Here is a 16415-nt window from a genome sequence, read left to right as displayed (position 1 = left end):
TTCTTGTGTGGATCAACTTGCTGCAAGAGTACAGAATATCCAGGACTATGTTGTCCAGACTCCGGCTTTAGAGCCCAGAATTCCTACTCCTGATTTGTTTTTTGGGGACAGATCCAAGTTTTTGAACTTTAAAAATAACTGCAAATTGTTTTTTTGCTTTGAAACCCCGTTCTTCTGGTGATCCCATTCAGCAGGTGAAAATCATCATATCCTTGCTGCGTGGTGATCCTCAAGACTGGGCTTTGTCTCTTGAAACAGGGGATCCAGCATTATTGAATGTAGATGCATTTTTTCAAGCGCTCGGATTATTGTATGACGAACCTAATTCTGTGGATCATGCAGAAAATACCCTGTTGGCCTTGTGTCAAGGTCAGGAAGCGGCAGAGTTATACTGCCAGAAATTTAGAAAATGGTCTGTGCTCACTAAATGGAATGAAGAGGCTCTGGCTGCTATTTTCAGAAAAGGTCTTTCTGAAACCCTTAAAGATGTTATGGAGGGCTTTCCTACGCCTGCCGGTTTGAGCGAATCTATGTCTCTAGCCATTCAGATTGATCGGCGTCTGCGCGAGCGCAAAGCTGTGCACCATATGACAGTATCCTCTGAGCATAGTCCTGAACCTATGCAATGTGATAGGATTTTGACTAGAATAGAACGGCCGGAATTCAGACGTCAGAATAGGCTGTGTTTTTACTGTGGTGATTCGGCTCATGTTATCTCTGATTGCCCTAAGCGTACTAAGAGAGTCGCTAGGTCTGTTACCATTAGTACTATACAGCCTAAATTTCTCTTATCTGTGACCCTGATTTGCTCGTTGTCGTCCTTTTCTGTCATGGCATTTGTGGATTCAGGCGCTGCCCTGAACTTAATGGACTTAGAATTTGCCAGGCGCTGTGGTTTTTCCTTGCAGCCTTTGCAGAGCCCTATTCCTTTGAGGGGCATTGATGCTACACCCTTGGCCAGGGATAAACCTCAGTACTGGACACAGATGACTATGTACATGGCTTCTGCACATCAGGAAGATTGCCGTTTTCTGGTGTTGCATAACCTGCATGATGTTGTTGTACTGGGTTTTCCATGGTTACAGGAACATAATCTGGTGCTGGATTGGAAAACTATGTCTGTGACTAGTTGGGGTTGTCAAGGGGTACATAGTGACGTTCCTTTGATGTCAATTTCCTCTTCCCCCTCTTCTAAGGTCCCTGAATTTTTGTCGGATTTCCAGGATGTATTTGATGAGCCCAAGTCCAGTTCCCTTCCTCCACATAGGGACTGTGATTGTGCTATTAACTTGATTCCTGGTTGTAAGTTCCCTAGGGACCGACTTTTCAATCTGTCTGTGCCAGAGCATGCCGCCATGCGGAGCTATGTTAAGGAATCTTTGGAGAAAGGGCATATTCAGCCCTCTTCATCACCATTGGGAGTGGGTTTCTTTTTTGTTGCTAAGAAGGATGGCTCCTTGAGACCCTGTATTGATTATCGTCTTCTTAATAAGATCACGGTTAAATTCCAATACCCCTTGCCTCTGCTTACTGATTTGTTTGCTCAGATTAAGGGGGCTAGTTGGTTTACTAAGATTGACCTCCGAGGGGCATATAATCTTGTTCGTATTAAACAGGGTGACGAATGGAAAACTGCATTTAATACGCCCAAAGGCCATTTTGAATACCTTGTGATGCCATTTGGGCTCTCTAATGCTCCATCTGTGTTCCAGTCTTTCATGCATGATATTTTCCGCAATTATCTTGATAAATTGATGGTCGTATATTTGGATGATATTTTGATTTTTTCCAATGATTGGGAGTCTCATGTGAAGCAGGTCAGGATGGTGTTCCAGATCCTTCGTGATAATGCTTTATTTGTGATGGGGTCTAAGTGCCTATTCGGAGTTCAGAAGGTCTCTTTTTTGGGTTTTATTTTTTCTCCCTCATCTATAGAAATGGATCCTGTTAAGGTCCAAGCTATTCATGACTGGATTCAACCCACATCTGTGAAGGGCCTTCAAAAATTTTTGGGCTTTGCTAATTTCTATCGCCATTTCATTGCCAACTTTTCCAGTGTGGTTAAGCCCCTTACTGATTTGACGAAGAAAGGCGCTGATGTGACGAATTGGTCCTCTGAGGCTGTTGAGGCCTTTCAGGAGCTTAAACACCGATTTACTTCTGCCCCTGTGTTGCGTCAGCCGGATGTTTCTCCTACTTTTCAGGTTGAGGTCGACGCCTCTGAGATTGGGGCAGGGGCCGTTTTGTCTCAGAGGGAGTCTGATGGTTCTTTGATGAAACCGTGTGCTTTTTTTTCCAGAAAGTTTTCGCCTGCGGAACGCAATTATGATGTCGGCAATCGGGAGTTGTTGGCTATGAAGTGGGTGTTTGAGGAGTGGCGACATTGGCTTGAGCGAGCTAAACACCGCGTTGTGGTCCTGATCGATCATAAGAATATGATTTACCTCGAGTCGGCCAAGCGGCTGAATCCTAGACAGGCTTGATGGTCCCTGTTTTTCTCCCGTTTTGATTTTGTGGTCTCGTATCTTCCGGGATCTAAGAATGTTAAGGCTGATGCCCTCTCTAGGAGTTTTTCGCCTGATTCTCCTGGGGTCCTGGAGCCGGTTGGCATTCTTAAGGAGGGGGTGTGTTGTGAATTCTGTTATCGAACTCCCTCCTGTGGTCATGAATGGTACTTCGGCGAGTTCTGTCCATGGACTCCCTCTGGTGGCTGTGAGTGGAGCTGCTGCTTCTGAGGTTCCTTCCACAGGTGATGTGGTTTATTCTTTGGCTGGCTGCTCTATTTAACTCCACTCAGATCGTTACTCCATGCCAGCTGTCAATGTTCTTGTACTGGTTCAGTTCGCTCTTGGATCTTACGGGTGACCTGTCTACTCCAGCAGAAGCTAAGTCCCTGCTTGTTTATTATTTGTTCTTTGTTTTCTTGTCCAGCTTGCTATCATGATTTTGCCGTGCTTGCTGGAAGCTCTGGGATGCAGAGTGGCACCTCCGCACCGTGAGTCGGTGCGGAGGTCTTTTTACACACTCTGCGTGGTCTTTTGTAGTTTTTTGTGCTGACCGCAAAGATACCTTTCCTATCCTCAGTCTGTTTAGTTAGTCTGGCCTCCCTTTGCTGAAACTTGTTTCATTCCTGTGTTTGTGACTTTCATCTTAACTCACAGTCAATATATGTGGGGGGTTGCCTTTTCCTTTGGGGAATTTCTCTGAGGCAAGGTAGGCTTTATTTTCTATCTCTAGGGCTAGTTAGCTCTTAGGCTGTGAAGAGGCGTCTAGGCCTGTTAGGTACGCTCCACGGCTATTTCTAGTGTGTGTGATAGGATTAGGGGTTGCGGTCAGCAGAGCTCCCACTTCCCAGAGCTTGTTCTGTGTCAGTTTAACCATCAGGTCATTCCAGGTGCTCCTAACCACCAGGCCTGAGCCTATGCAATATGATAGGACTATGACCAGAGTTGAACGGCAAGAACACAGACGTCGGAATGGGCTGTGTTTTTACTGTGGTGATTCCACTCATGCTATCTCCGAGTGTCCTAAGTGCACTAAGCGGTTCGCTAGGTCTGCCACCATTGGTACGGTACAGTCTAAATTTCTTTTGTCCGTTACTCTGATTTGCTCTTTGTCGTCCTATTCTGTTATGGCATTTGTGGATTCAGGTGCTGCCCTGAATTTGATGGACTTGGAGTTTGCCAGGCGCTGTGGGGTTTTTTTGCAGCCCTTGCAGTATCCTATTCCATTGAGAGGAATTGATGCTACGCCTTTGGCCAAGAATAAGCCTAAGTACTGGACTCAATTGACCATGTGCATGGCTCCTGCACATCAGGAGGAGATTCGATTTTTGGTGTTGCATAATCTGCATGATGTGGTCGTTTTGGGGTTGCCATGCATAATCCAGTATTGGATTGGAAATCTATGTCTGTGTCCAGCTGGGGTTGTCAAGGGGTACATGGTGATGTTCCATTGCTGTCAATTTCGCCTTCCACTCCTTCTGAAGTCCCTGAATTTTTGTCGGATTACCGTGATGTATTTGATGAGCCCAAATCCAGTGCCCTACCTCCTCATAGGGATTGCGATTGTGCTATTAATTTGAATCCTGGTAGTAAGTTTCCTAAGGGCCGACTGTTCAATTTATCTGTGCCAGAGCACGCCGCTATGCGGAGATATATAAAGGAATCCTTGGAGAAAGGTCATATTCGCCCGTCGTCATCACCGTTGGGAGCCGGGTTCTTTTTTGTGGCCAAGAAGGATGGTTCTTTGAGACCTTGTATTGATTACCGCCTTCTTAATAAGATCACAGTCAAATTTCAGTACCCTTTGCCGCTGCTGTCTGATTTGTTTGCTCGGATTAAGGGGGCTAGTTGGTTCACCAAGATAGATCTTCGAGGGGCGCATAATCTTGTGCGTATTAAACAGGGCGATGAATGGAAAACAGCATTTAATACGCCCGAGGGCCATTTTGAGTACCTGGTTATGCCATTCGGGCTTTCTAATGCTCCATCTGTATTTCAGTCCTTTATGCATGACATCTTCCGAGAGTACCTGTATAGATTCATGATTGTATATTTGGATGATATTTTGGTCTTTTCGGATGATTGGGAGTCTCATGTAAAGCAGGTCAGAATGGTGTTCCAGGTCCTTCGTGTGAATTCCTTGTTTGTGAAGGGGTCAAAGTGTCTCTTTGGAGTTCAGAAGGTTTCATTTTTGGGTTTCATTTTTTCCCCTTCTACTATCGAGATGGACCCTGTTAAAGTTCAGGCCATTTATGATTGGACTCAGCCGACATCTGTGAAGAGCCTGCAGAAGTTCCTGGGCTTTGCTAATTTTTACCGTCGCTTCATCGCTAATTTTTCTAGTGTGGCTAAACCGTTGACTGATTTGACCAAGAAAGGTGCTGATGTGGTCAATTGGTCCTCTGCGGCTGTAGAGGCTTTTCAGGAGTTGAAGCGTCGTTTTTCTTCTGCTCCTGTGTTATGCCAGCCAGATGTTTCGCTCCCGTTTCAGGTCGAGGTTGATGCTTCTGAGATTGGAGCAGGGACTGTTTTGTCACAAAGAAGTTCTGATGGCTCAGTCATGAAACCGTGTGCCTTCTTTTCTAGAAAGTTCTCGCCTGCTGAGCGCAATTATGATGTTGGCAATCGAGAGTTGTTGGCCATGAAGTGGGCATTCGAGGAGTGGCGACATTGGCTTGAAGGAGCCAAGCATCGCGTGGTGGTTTTGACGGATCACAAGAATTTGACTTATCTCGAGTCTGCCAAACGGTTGAATCCTAGACAGGCTCGATGGTCGCTGTTTTTCTCCCGTTTTGATTTTGTGGTTTCGTACCTTCCGGGCTCTAAGAATGTGAAGGCTGATGCCCTGTCAAGGAGTTTTGTGCCTGACTCTCCGGATGTTCCTGAGCCGGCGGGTATTCTCAAAGAGGGGGTAATTTTGTCTGCCATCTCCCCTGATTTGCGGCGGGTGCTGCAGAAGTTTCAGGCTGATAGACCTGACCGTTGTCCAGCGGAGAAACTGTTTGTTCCTGATAGATGGACTAGTAGAGTTATCTCTGAGGTTCATTGTTCGGTGTTGGCTGGTCATCCTGGAATGTTTGGTACCAGAGATTTGGTGGCTAGATCCTTTTGGTGGCCTTCTTTGTCCCGGGATGTGCGTTCTTTTGTGCAGTCCTGTGGGACTTGTGCTCGGGCTAAGCCCTGCTGTTCTCGTGCCAGTGGGTTGCTTTTGCCCTTGCCGGTCCCGAAGAGGCCCTGGACGCATATTTCCATGGATTTTATTTCAGATCTCCCTGTCTCTCAAAGGATGTCGGTCATTTGGGTGGTTTGTGATCGCTTCTCTAAGATGGTCCATTTGGTACTCTTGTCTAAATTGCCTTCCTCCTCTGATTTGGTGCCATTGTTTTTCCAGCATGTGGTTCGTTTGCATGGCATTCCGGAGAACATCGTCTCGGACAGAGGTTCCCAGTTTGTTTCGAGGTTTTGGCGGTCCTTTTGTGCTAAGATGGGCATTGATTTGTCTTTTTCTTCGGCTTTCCATCCTCAGACAAATGGCCAAACCGAACGAACTAATCAGACTTTGGAAACATATCTGAGATGCTTTGTTTCTGCTGATCAGGATGATTGGGTGTCCTTCTTGCCTTTGGCTGAGTTCGCCCTTAATAATTGGGCCAGCTTGGCTACTTTGGTTTCGCCGTTTTTCTGTAATTCTGGTTTTCATCCTCGTTTTTCTTCAGGGCAGGTTGAGCCTTCGGACTGTCCTGGTGTGGATACTGTGGTGGACAGGTTGCAGCAGATTTGGACGCATGTGGTGGACAATTTGACATTGTCTCAGGAGAAGGCTCAACGTTTCGCTAACCGCTGTCGGTGAGTTGGTCCCCGGCTTCGTGTGGGGGATTTGGTTTGGTTGTCTTCTCGTCATGTTCCTATGAAGGTTTCTTCCCCTAAGCCTCGTTTTATTGGTCCTTATGAAATTTCTGAAATTATTAATCCGGTGTCTTTTCGTTTGGCTCTTCCAGCCTCTTTTGCCATTCATAATGTTTTCCATAGATCTTTGTTGCGGAGATATGTGGTGCCCGTTGTTCCCTCGGTTGACCCTCCTGCCCCGGTGTTGGTTGAGTGAGAGTTGGAATATGAGGTTGAGAAGATTTTGGATTCTCGTTTTTCGAGGCGGAGGCTTCAGTATCTTGTCAAGTGGAAGGGTTATGGCCAGGAGGATAATTCTTGGGTTGTTGCCTCCGATGTCCATGCCACCGATTTGGTTTGTGCTTTTCATTTGGCTCGTTCTGATCGGCCTGGGGGCTCTGGTGAGGGTTCGGTGACCCCTCCTCAAGGGGTGGGTACTGTTGTGAATTCCGCTCTTGGGCTCCCTCCGGTGGTTGTAAGTGGCACTTTTGTGAGTTCTGCTCTTGGGCTCCCTCTTGTGGTTTCAAGTGGTATGGCTGCTCCTTGGAGTTAGCTGTCATCAGCTGCCTCCACTTATCGTCTCTTCTGCTCGGCTATTTAGGCCTGACTGTTCCTTCAGCCAGTGCCACTTGTAAATGGTTCCTGGTTGGATTCACATCTCTTTGGATTTCCCTGTTATCCTGACCAGTTCAGCAAAGCTAAGTTTTTGCTTGCGCTTTTCTGTTCACAGATTGTGGACTTATCCGTTCAGTGCTTTCTATGTTTGTCCAGCGTTATCAGTATGAATTAATTATGTCTTGCTGGAAGCTCTGGGAAGCAGATTTACCCTCCACACCTTTAGTCAGGTGTGGAGATTTTTTTTGTAAACTCTGCGTGATTTTTGTAGTGTTTTATACTGACCGCACAGTATTCCATCCTGTCCTATCTATCAAGCTAGACTGGCCTCCTGTGCTCATCCTGTTTTCATTCTGTGTATGTCTTTTTCCTCTTCACTCACAGTCATTATTTGTGGGGGGCTAATCTATCCTTTGGCGATTTTCTCTGAGGCAATATAGTTTTCCTGCTTCTGTCTTTAGGGGTAGTTAGCTCTTAGGCTGTGACGAGATGCCTAGGGAGAGTTAGGAGCATTCCACGGCTACTTCTAGTGTTGTGTTGAGCTTAGGGACTGCGGTCAGTACAGTTACCACTTCCTTCAGAGCTCGTTCCATGTTCCTCCTAGACCACCGCATCATAACAGTTGACGTTTTTATTGGTAACATTTTCGGGCACATGACATTTTTTGATCGCTTTTTATTCCGATTTTTGTGAGGCAGAATGATCAAAAACCAGCTATTCATTAATTTCTTTTGGGGGAGGCGTTTATACCGTTCTGCATTTGGTAAAATTGATAAAGCAGTTTTATTCTTCGGGTCAGTACGTTTACAGAGATACCTCATTTATATCTTTTTTTATGTTTTGGCGCTTTTATACGATAAAAACTATTTTATAGAAAAAATAATTATTTTGCATCGCTTTATTCTGAGGACTATAACTTTTTTATTTTTTTGCTTATGATGCTGTATGGTGGCACGTTTTTTGCGGAATAAGATGATGTTTTCAGCGGTAGCATGGTTATTTATATCTGTCTTTTTGATCGCGTGTTATTCCACTTTTTGTTCGGCGGTATGATAATAAAGCGTTGTTTTTTGCCTCGTTTTTTTTTTTTCTTTCGATGTTTACTGAAGGGGTTAACTAGTGGGACAGTTTTATAGGTCGGGCCATTACGGACGTGGCGATACTAAATATGTGTACTTTTATTGTTTGTTTTTTTATTTAGATAAAGAAATGTATTTATGGGAATAATATTTTTTTTTCTTTATTTAGGAATGTTTTTTTTTTTTACACATGTGGAATTTTTTTTTTAACTTTTTTACTTTGTCCCAGGGGGGGACATCACAGATCGTTGATCTGACAGTTTGCACAGCACTCTGTCAGATCAGCGATCTGACTTACAGCACTGCAGGCTTACCAAGCGCCTGCTCTGATCAGGCACTTGGTAAGCCACCTCCCTCCCTGCAGGACCCGGATGTCGCGGCCATCTTGCATCCGGGGCCTGCGGCGAGGAAGGAGGTAGGAGACCCTCGGAGCAACGCGATCACATCGTGTTGCTGCGGGGTCTCAGGGAAGCCTGCAGGGAGCCCCCTCCATGCGCAATAGGCAGCTGACACCCGGCCGCGATCGGCGCGCTCTATCCCGTCGAGGGTCAGATAGGCCCAGGTCACCTCGACGGGATAGTACGTCAAAGGTCAGAAAGGGGTTAAAGTACTGTGTGCAATCGCACTATAAAATTGACTTCCTTGTTTAGATATCTGTTCTAAGTTTGCTGTGATTTACTTTATTGTGCTGAGGACCTTGTTACTACAGCAGGAATATCTGTATTATGCTTTGTTTGCTATTTACTATATAGAGCTGAAGACCTTGTTGCAATTGCAGAAATATCTGGGTCTACTCTGTTTACACTTCAGTTTCGAGTAAAAACACTCTTTGCTGCAGCTTTGTTCTCGGACTGGCTTTTTCCCATGCTATTAGATTCCGTAGTATCCATATAATTATTACACTTGGACCCGCGGCTTAAAATCCGTGTAGAGTACAGTTGCATCAGGTTCTCAAGAACTGTGCCATAGGGACTCCCTTCTTGATATTGGGAGGGTTAAAGCTTTCGAACTGCAGTAAATTATTAGTAGCAGCAGGTTTCCGGAATAGATCCATGGTAAGAGTGTTATTCACGGTGGAGACTTTCAAGTCCAAGGAAGTGGCTGAGTTAGAGTAGAAAGAGTGTGTCAGAAAGATATTCAAGCCATTATCGTTCAGCTCTTTAAGAAACTCTAAACACTCCGATTCAGTGCCCAGTCAGACAAAGAACATGTCATCTATGAATTGGTGTCAATGTCGGACATGATTCGGGAACAACCGAGAGTGATAAACCACTGTCTCCTCCCACCAGCCCAGAAAGATGTTAGCATAGGCTGGTGCACATCGGGCCCCGAATGACACACCAGACACCTGATGAAAGAATGTTTTATCAAATAAAAAATAGTTGTGATGAAGAATGAAGCTCAGCAAGTCCATCAAAAAAGAGTTGTGTTTACCATTAGTGTTGAGCATTCCGATACCGCAAGTATCAGGTATTTGCCGATACTTGCGGTATCGGAATTCCGATACCGAGATCCGATACTTTTGTGGTATCGGGTATCGGTATCAGATCAATAGGGATGTGTAAAATAAAGAATTAAAATAAAAAATATTGATATGCTCACCTCTCCGGCGGCCCCTGGACATCACTCTGGTAACCGGCCAGCTTCTTTGTTTAAAATGAGCGCCTTCAGGACCTGCGAATGACGTCGCGGCTTCTGATTGGTCGCGTGCCGCCCATGTGACCGGCACGCGACCAATCAGAAGCCGCGATGTCATTCTCATTCACAAAACTCCTAATTCTAGGAATTAAGGACCTGCGAATGACGTCGCGGCTTCTGATTGGTCGCGTGGCGGTCACATGGGCGGCACGCGACCAATCAGAAGCCGCGATGTCATTCGCAGGTCCTGAAGGCGCTCATTTTAAACAAAGAAGCCGGCCGCTTACCAGCGTGATGTCCAGGGGCCGCCGGAGAGGTGAGCATATCAATATTTTTTATTTTAATTCTTTATTTTACACATCCCTATGGATCCCAGGGCCTGAAGGAGAGTTTCCTCTCCTTCAGACCCTGGGAACCATGAGAATACCTTCCGATACTTGATGTCCCATTGACTTGTATTGGTATCGGATATCGGTATCGGCGATATCCGATATTTTTCGGGTATCGGCCGATACTATCCGATACCGATACTTTCAAGTATCGGACGGTATCGCTCAACACTATTTACGATCCATATTACTTGGCTTATTGAGAAAATAAGTAAGAGCATGAATGCCGTCAATATGACTAATATTGGAGTACAAGGACTCCTGTTGGGAATTCTGTGGCAGAGCTCCCTCCTGTGGTCACAAGTGGTACTTTGGCTGATTCTCTCTGTGAGCTTCCGTTGGTGGAGGAGAGTGGTACTGCGGCTTCTGAGTTTCCTTCCTCAGGTGATTTGGTGAAGTCGTTAGGTGTTGCTCTATTTAACTCCACCTAGTGCTTTGATCCTGGCCTCCAGTCAATGTTCTAGTATTGGACCTGTTTCCCCCTGGATCGTTCCTGTGGCCTGCTGCTCTGCATAGCTAAGTTCCACTTTGCTATTTTGTTTTCTGTTTTTTTTTCTGTCCAGCTTGTCTATTTGTTTTTTCTTGCTTGCTGGAAGCTCTGGGACGCAGAGGGTGTACCTCCGTGCCGTTAGTTCGGTACGGAGGGTCTTTTTGCCCCCTTTGCGTGGTTGTTTGTAGGGTTTTGTGCTGACCGCAAAGTTACCTTTCCTGTCCTCGCTCTGTTTAGTAAGTCGGGCCTCACTTTGCTGAATCTATTTCATCTCTACGTTTGTCTTTTCATCTTAACTCACAGTCATTATATGTGGGGGCTGCCTTTTCCTTTGGGGTATTTCTCTGAGGCAAGGTAGGCTTATTTTCTATCTTCAGGCAAGCTAGTTTCTCAGGCTGTGCCGAGTTGCATAGGGAGCGTTAGGCGCAATCCACGGCTGCCTCTAGTGTGGTTGGAGAGGATTAGGGATTGCGGTCAGTAGAGTTCCCACGTCTCAGAGCTCAATCTATGTTTTTGGGTTATTGTCAGATCACTGTATGTGCTCTGACTTCTATGTCCATTGTGGTACTGAATTACCTCATCATAACAGTACTGGAGGCCCAAAGTACTAATGATTCTCAATAGAGGGAAAAAAGAAGTTCTGAGACCATTTTTTTTTCTCTGCACTGTGTTTTGCCTTTTTTTCCCCTAGACATTTGGGTGGTTCAGTACACAGGTGTAGCGATGGACATTAAAGGTCTGTCTTCATGTGTGGGTCAGCTCTCGGCAAGAGTACAAAAGATTCAAGACACTATTGATCAGAAATATATGTTAGAACCAAGAATTCCTATTCCTGATTTGTTTTTTGGAGATAGAACTAAATTTCTGAGTTTCAAAAATAATTGTAAACTATTTCTGGCCTTGAAACCTCGCTCCTCTGTTGACCCAGTTCAACAAGTTTTGATCATTATTTCTTTTTTACGTGGCGACCCTCAGGACTGGGCATTTTCTCTTGCGCCAGGAGATCCTGCATTAAGTAATATCGATGCGTTTTTCCTGGCGCTCGGATTGCTGTACGATGAACCTAATTTAGTGGATCAGGCAGAGAAGAATTTGCTGGCTCTGTGTCAGGCTCAGGATGATATAGAGGTATATTGTCAGAAATTTAGAAAGTGGTCCGTACTCACTCAATGGAATGAAGGTGCGCTCGCAGCTATTTTCAGAAAGGGTCTCTCTGAAGCCCTTAAGGATGTCATGGTGGGATTTCCTATGCCTGCTGGTTTGAATGAGTCTATGTCTTTGGCTATTCAGTTCGGTCTACGCTTGTGTGAGCGTAAATCTGTGCACCATTTGGCGGTATTACCTGAGCTTAAACCTGAGCCTATGCAGTGCGATAGGACTTTGACCAGAGTTGAACGGCAAGAACACAGACGTCTGAATGGGCTGTGTTTCTACTGTGGTGATTCCACTCATGCTATCTCTGATTGTCCTAAGCGCACTAAGCGGTTCGCTAGGTCTGCCACTATTGGTACATTACAGTCAAAATTTCTTTTGTCTGTTACCTTGATCTGCTCTTTGTCATCGTATACTGTCATGGCATTTGTGGATTCAGGCGCTGCCCTGGATTTGATGGACTTGGAGTATGCTAGGCGTTGTGGGTTTTTCTTGGAGCCCTTGCAGTGTCCTATTCCATTGAGAGGAATTGATGCTACGCCTTTGGCCAAGAATAAGCCTCAGTACTGGACCCAGCTGACCATGTGCATGGCTCCTGCACATCAGGAGGTTATTCGCTTTCTGGTGTTGCATAATCTGCATGATGTGGTCGTGTTGGGGTTGCCATGGCTACAAGTCCATAATCCAGTATTAAATTGGAAATCCATGTCTGTGTCCAGCTGGGGTTGTAAGGGGGTACATGGTGATGTCCCATTTCTGACTATTTCGTCATCCACCCCTTCTGAGGTTCCAGAGTTCTTGTCTGATTACCGGGATGTATTTGATGAGCCCAAGTCCGATACCCTACCTCCGCATAGGGATTGTGATTGTGCGATTTGATTCCTGGTAGTAAATTCCCAAAAGGTCGACTGTTTAATTTATCTGTGCCTGAGCACGCCGCTATGCGGAGTTATGTGAAGGAGTCCTTGGAGAAGGGGCATATTCGCCCATCATCGTCGCCATTAGGAGCAGGGTTCTTTTTTGTAGCTAAGAAGGATGGTTCGCTGAGACCTTGTATAGATTACCGCCTTCTAAATAAGATCACGGTTAAATTTCAGTACCCCTTACCGTTGTTATCTGATTTGTTTGCTCGGATTAAGGGGGCCAGTTGGTTCACCAAGATAGATCTTCGTGGTGCGTATAATCTTGTGCGTATTAAGCGAGGCGATGAATGGAAAACTGCATTTAATACGCCCGAGGGCCATTTTGAGTATCTAGTAATTCCATTCGGACTTGCCAATGCTCCATCAGTGTTTCAGTCCTTTATGCATAACATCTTCCGAGAGTACCTGGATAAATTCCTGATTGTGTACTTGGATGACATTTTGATCTTCTCGGATGAATGGGAGTCTCATGTGAAGCAGGTCAGAACGGTGTTTCAGGTCCTGCGTGCTAATTCTTTGTTTGTGAAGGGATCAAAGTGTCTCTTTGGTGTTCAGAAGGTTTCATTTTTGGGGTTCATCTTTTCCACTTCTACTATCGAGATGGACCCTGTTAAGGTCCAAGCCATCCATGATTGGACTCAGCCGACATCTCTGAAAAGTCTGCAAAAGTTCCTGGGCTTTGCTAATTTTTATCGTCGCTTCATCTGCAATTTTTCTAGAATTGCTAAACCATTGACCGATTTGACCAAGAAGGGTGCTGATTTGGTCAATTGGTCTTCTGCTGCTGTGGAAGCTTTTCAAGAGTTGAAGCGTCGTTTTTCTTCTGCCCCTGTGTTGTGTCAACCAGATGTTTCGCTTCCATTCCAGGTCGAGGTTGATGCTTCTGAGATTGGAGCAGGGGCTGTTTTCTCGCAGAGAAGTTCTGATTGCTCGGTGATGAAACCATGCGCCTTCTTTTCCAGGAAGTTTTCGCCTGCTGAGCGAAATTATGATGTGGGCAATCGAGAGTTGCTGGCCATGAAGTGGGCATTCGAGGAGTGGCGTCATTGGCTTGAAGGAGCTAAGCATCGTGTGGTGGTCTTGACTGATCATAAGAACTTGACTTATCTCGAGTCTGCCAAGCGGTTGAATCCTAGACAGGCTCGTTGGTCGCTGTTTTTTGCCCATTTTGACTTTGTGATTTCGTACCTTCCGGGCTCTAAAAATGTGAAGGCGGATGCTCTGTCTAGGAGTTTTGTGCCCGACTCTCCGGGTTTATCTGAGCCGGCGGGTATCCTCAAAGAGGGAGTAATTGTGTCTGCCATCTCCCCTGATTTGCGGCGGGTGCTGCAAAAATTTCAGGCTAATAAACCTGATCGTTGCCCAGCGGAGAAACTGTTTGTCCCTGATAGGTGGACGAATAAAGTTATCTCTGAGGTTCATTGTTCGGTGTTGGCTGGTCATCCTGGAATCTTTGGTACCAGAGAGTTGGTGGCTAGATCCTTTTGGTGGCCATCTCTGTCGCGGGATGTGCGTTCTTTTGTGCAGTCCTGTGGGATTTGTGCTCGGGCTAAGCCCTGCTGTTCTCGTGCCAGTGGGTTGCTTTTGCCCTTGCCGGTCCCGGAGAGGCCTTGGACACATATCTCTATGGATTTTATTTCAGATCTTCCCGTCTCTCAAAAGATGTCAGTCATTTGGGTGTTCTGTGATCGCTTCTTTAAGATGGTCCATTTGGTACCCTTGTCTAAATTACCTTCCTCCTCTGATTTGGTGCCATTGTTCTTCCAGCATGTGGTTCGTTTACATGGCATTCCAGAGAATATCGTTTCTGACAGAGGTTCCCAGTTTGTTTCGAGGTTTTGGCGAGCCTTTTGTGGTAGGATGGGCATTGACTTGTCTTTTTCCTCGGCTTTCCATCCTCAGACTAATGGCCAGACCGAACGAACCAATCAGACCTTGGAAACATATCTGAGATGCTTTGTTTCTGCTGATCAGGATGACTGGGTGTCCTTTTTGCCTTTGGCTGAGTTCGCCCTTAATAATCGGGCCAGCTCGGCTACCTTGGTTTCGCCGTTTTTCTGCAACTCTGGGTTCCATCCTCGTTTCTCTTCAGGGCAGGTTGAGTCTTCGGACTGTCCTGGTGTGGATACTGTGGTGGACAGGTTGCAGCAGATTTGGACTCATGTAGTGGACAATTTGACCTTGTCCCAGGAGAAGGCTCAACGTTTCGCTAATCGCAGACGCTGTGTGGGTCCCCGACTTCGTGTTGGGGATTTGGTTTGGTTATCTTCTCGTCATATTCCTATGAAGATTTCCTCTCCTAAGTTTAAACCTCGTTTCATTGGTCCGTATAGGATTTCTGAGGTTCTTAATCCTGTGTCTTTTCGCCTGACCCTTCCAGATTCTTTTTCCATACATAACGTATTCAATAGGTCATTGTTGCGGAGATACGTGGCACCTATGGTTCCATCTGTTGATCCTCCTGCCCCAGTTTTGGTGGAGGGGGAGTTGGAGTATATTGTGGAGAAGATTTTGGAATCTCGTCTTTCAAGACGGAAACTCCAGTATCTGGTTAAGTGGAAGGGTTATGCTCAGGAAGATAATTCCTGGGTCTTTGCCTCTGATGTCCATGCTCCCGATCTTGTTCGTGCCTTTCATATGGCTCATCCTGGTCGTCCTGGGGGCTTTGGTGAGGGTTCGGTGACCCCTCCTCAAGGGGGGGGTACTGTTGTGAATTCTGTGGCAGAGCTCCCTCCTGTGGTCACAAGTGGTACTTCGGCTGATTCTCTCTGTGAGCTTCCGTTGGTGGAGGAGAGTGGTACTGCGGCTTCTGAGTTTCCTTCCTCAGGTGATTTGGTGAAGTCGTTAGGTGCTGCTCTATTTAACTCCACCTAGTGCTTTGATCCTGGCCTCCAGTCAATGTTCTAGTATTGGACCTGTTTCCTCCTGGATCGTTCCTGTGGCCTGCTGCTCTGCATAGCTAAGTTCCACTTTGCTATTTTGTTTTCTGTTTTTTTTCTGTCCAGCTTGTCTATTTGTTTTTTCTTGCTTGCTGGAAGCTCTGGGACGCAGAGGGTGTACCTCCGTGCCGTTAGTTCGGTACGGAGGGTCTTTTTGCCCCCCTTTGCGTGGTTGTTTGTAGGGTTTTGTGTTGACCGCAAAGTTACCTTTCCTGTCCTCGCTCTGTTTAGTAAGTCGGGCCTCACTTTGCTAAATCTATTTCATCTCTACGTTTGTCTTTTCATCTTAACTCACAGTCATTATATGTGGGGGCTGCCTTTTCCTTTGGGGTATTTCTCTGAGGCAAGGTAGGCTTATTTTCTATCTTCAGGCTAGCTAGTTTCTCATGCTGTGCCGAGTTGCATAGGGAGCAATCCACGGCTACTTCTAGTGTGGTTGGAGAGGATTAAGGATTGCAGTCAGCAGAGTTCCCACGTCTCAGAGCTCGTTCTATGTTTTTGGGTTATTGTCAGATCACTGTATGTGCTCTGACTTCTATGTCCATTGTGGTACTGAATTACCTCATCATAACAGACTCCACATCGCACGTGACCAACAGTGCCTGGTACGGTAGCACAATGTTATGGCAGGTTTGTATGAAATGGGAGGAGTCCCTGATAAAGGATGGTAGTGGTGATACAAGTGGCTGAAAAAAACTGTCAACTTATATACAAGTCTTCTTAGTCTTCTTGAGAGGCTGCCAATGCTGGGCACTATCGGACGAACTTGTGGTATTTGAAGATTTTTATGAACCTTCCATA

Source organism: Ranitomeya imitator, chromosome 3, assembly GCF_032444005.1.
Source record: "Ranitomeya imitator isolate aRanImi1 chromosome 3, aRanImi1.pri, whole genome shotgun sequence".
Classification (NCBI taxonomy): Eukaryota; Metazoa; Chordata; class Amphibia; order Anura; family Dendrobatidae; genus Ranitomeya; species Ranitomeya imitator.
Note: the sequence above shows the minus strand (reverse complement) of the source record.